A 3,924-nucleotide genomic window follows, 5' to 3' on the forward strand; every position below is an offset into this window, starting at 1 on the left:
ACACGCTGCGGTTGGTGGGCATGAGGGACGCTTTGAAAGAAATAAATAGGACAGCGAGCGTTTCAAATGAAATCAGGGGGTTGATTGAGGTCAGTCCGATTCCAAAAAAACATGCATCCAAATATACATAACGCGAGAAGAAAGGCAAGATCCGAATTCCACGAAAGAAGCTTCGCCGGGGCAAAAGACGTATTATACGTTGACGCAACCACATACAGACACCGATACGGCTCGGTAGCCAGCGTGGTGGTTCACCAGCTCAGGGAAATCAATTGCGCTTCGATAAAAACCAACAACATCCTCGAGGCTGAGGAAGCAGCAATTGCACTCGCCATCACCCAGCAGAGTGACGAGCCCCATGCACACATCATTACAGACTCGCAAGAGGCGTGCAGAAGATACAGCAGTGGACGCATATAAACTGCAGCCATTCACATACTCAAGGCGAGGACAATCACCTTTACGAGATGCTTCATCACGTGGACACCAGGCCATGAGGCTGTCAAAGGGAACCAATGTGCGGACGCCAACGCCCGAGCATACGGCGAGGCACGCACCGAAGGGGAACTGGACGCAGTCACTAGACGGTATGGAGCCATCTTAGAACACCAACGAGCCCTCCGGAGGACCTACCCTCCTCTCCACAAAGACCTTCGTAGAGAGCAGTCGGTTGCCTGGAGACAACTGCTGACTAACACATACCATAATCTGAGTTTACTCAGCAAAATCTATCCTTCCACATATGCCAACAAATGCCCGCTATGCGGTGAACACCCAACGCTTTACCACGTTACATGGGCCTGTCAGAAAATGCAGGAAGCGCCGATAAACAACACGCCAACACCGGAGCAGTGGGAGGCTGCGCTGTCCACTTCGAAGCCTGAAGAGCAGCTCAAGCTGATCGAATGGGCTCGCAAGACTGCAACGGCCGCTGGGGCCCTGGACTGAGGGCTCCACCTACGCTGCGAGAAAGAACCCATACAACCTTGTGCAATAAAGTTTTTCATCCATTAATTCATTCACTAATTAGTAATTTGTCATTACTTCTTCAACTATTGTGTGACGTAATCCAGTAGTGACGTCACCAGAGTCACATAGGCAAGGTGGTGCGAAAAATGCTTTCGCCTCTAAGCACTTTAGACAGTTTCGAACGCGCTGCATATATACATTCTTGACAGGCCTGCATCTCGTCGTGTCCGCGTACGCTTCTGCATCGTCCTGCATTTCAATGCCGTCACCGTCACAGCTGCTTAAGCCGAGCAATGGAGCCTGACAGAAACCGGATACAGCTGACGAGGCAGGACGGAAGAGATTCCCCACACACTCACAGGAAACGATTGCGTCCACACGGACCAGAGCACAGTATGTGTGGTGTGGTGTGTTGAACACTACACCCATTTCAAGATTTTTACTACTACCGTCTACAACCAATGTGTTATGCCCGTGAACATTTCATACGTACTCTACTCTCGCTTACGGGAGAGGCAGAGTTTTTTTTATAATGCGCAGTAGCTCTCACAGCAACACAACATTTCCACTGGTTCGGGGTAGTGCGACCGTTCGACGCGGCGGGATTTACCAGTTTGAGCTCACATACCGCTATGCGAGCGAGCTTACATGTCGCACCAGGCAACGAGGTGTAAGGAGTACAACCGGCGGAAGAGCGCCGGAGGCTGACCTGTCTGTCTGACATCATGGTACGCACCAGCACCTTCAGTGGCTGAAACTCAGGTTCCAGGCCTCGCAGGCCGCGGCTCGCCTTGTGGACGAGTGCTGTTTCCAAGCGTCGAGAATCAGCGTTCAAATTGTCTTCGGGGTGACCGTACATAAGACGATACCCAGCGGCTCCACCGAAATGTCACCGACAAACGTAGCGCGACTCATAAAGGGGCTTTTAATCGAACGGCTAAGAAGACCAGCAGCGCGCACACGAGCGGAAACGTCGTCTTCCTCGCTCCGACACGAGCCTAGTCATGCCGCCCAGCCGCATGGCGGCGCCGGCAGAATTTGACCAGTGTGGCAATATGACAGTCAAAGTACCCAATATTACAGGAATACTACAAGATTTTGTTTGGTTTATCAGGGTTTAACGTCCCAAAGCGACTCAGGCTATGAGGGACGCCGTAGTGAAGCGCTCCGGAAATTTCGACCACCTGGGGTTCTTTAAAGTGCACTGACATCGCACAGTACACGGGCCTCTACAATTTCGCCTCAGAATAAATTCCAGCCGCCGCGGCCGGGATCGAACCTGCGTCTTTCGGGTCAGCAGCCGAGCACGTAGGTAAGACAACTGCATAGCCCAAAAACACGAGCTGGTTTAAACATGACTGAAAAGAAAATCTTAGCCTGTTTTCGGAAAGCAGGCAAAGATTGGCTGCTTTTCAAGGCATCAGTCAAATAATGATCGAAGTTCAGTAGGTTAGGAATTTGCAAAGCCAAAAAGCTGTGTTCCATCATTCGTCCTACATTTATTTTTGATAAAACTCGTTTTCCTAAACTTGTGGTACGGCTCATGTTTTGTATATTTGGAAATTAAAAGTTGTGGATCACTCTTAAATTCTGAAAAAGCAGCCTCTGATAATCGCAGCTTATACAAAAATTTAATGTTGAAGATTCGATTCTTCCTAAAATATAATGACATTGAGTCACGTCCTGATAAGTTTTCAATAAAGCGCAAATTTTTCTTTTTTCTGTAATAAACAGAGAACTTCCATACTTGAAATAGTAGTGGTGCCTCATACAAGCAGGCTGCAATGCAGCCTTGAGTGAACGGTACTTAAATAGAGCTGATGCCGAAAATAACGAGGCAACAGTAAACGGAATCCATTAAGCACACCAATGCATTTTGCAACATTGCGTTATATGAAGTCAACATGACAAGACAAACGAAAGTTCTCGCGAAACTGAATGCCTAAGAATTTAATTTCTGAAACTCGTTGTAGTGGTAGCGACTGAAATGTAACTTCGCTACTAATATGAACAGGCATTGTAAGAGGAGAAAATACAATGTACTTTCTATTGTCAACATTTATTGAAAGTTTATTTGCAACAAACCAGTCAGACAAATTCTCAAGCCATAAATTTACACGTGAAAGTAAGTAATCTAAATTTTCTCCAGAAAAAAAATACGCTTCTAGCATCAGCGTGAAGGATAACAGGAGGAGTTTGTAGGAGAGATACGATGTCGTTATTGTGCAGAAGAAATAGAGAGTAGGTCTTAGGATTTACCCCTGAGGAATGCCAGATTTGATGATCTCAGAATCGGACGTCAAATTATTAACTACAACATACTGCCGTGACATAGGAGGTAATTCTGCAATAATTTCATTGAGGCCCGTCGTATTCCACAATATGGAATTTGTTTAGAAGTAGGCCTACATTATGTTTAATTCAATCGAATGATTTACTAAAATCTAGGGAGGCGCCTAATGGGTACAAATGATTTTCTATCTTTTTTGTGAGCTTTTCATTGTTACTGAGCAAGGCAGATTCAGTTTATGTGTTCTTTTGAAATCCGTACTGACTTGAAGAGATTAACACATGTTTATTAAGGTAGTTTGTGATTCTAGCTTTAATTACTTTATTTTGGAAAAGAACAGGCGAAGTGATATACGTCGATAATAACTATTGGTATCTGCAGCGCCGCTCTTAAACAGAATAGCCACTCTTGCTATCGTCATTTTGTCAAAGCGGTAGTCATTTTTATTTTTACTTGCGACGCTGATGTTTCCCGTAGTACCAGCAATATTTGTAACTAACACTCATTGTGTCAAAGATGGTGAACTCCCCGTGGTGTGCAAAAAATTGTTTCCACTGGGGAGGAGGGGAGGAACAGAGAGGAGGGGTTCACCGTCAGGTGTGTAGGGAAATCCCTACCCGCAGCTCGTTTCCATGTCAGACCGGGTATGAGCAGCATACAAGACC

Source organism: Amblyomma mixtum, chromosome 1 (assembly GCF_055824585.1).
Source record: "Amblyomma mixtum isolate Tamu chromosome 1, ASM5582458v1, whole genome shotgun sequence".
In the NCBI taxonomy this organism is placed as follows: domain Eukaryota; kingdom Metazoa; phylum Arthropoda; class Arachnida; order Ixodida; family Ixodidae; genus Amblyomma; species Amblyomma mixtum.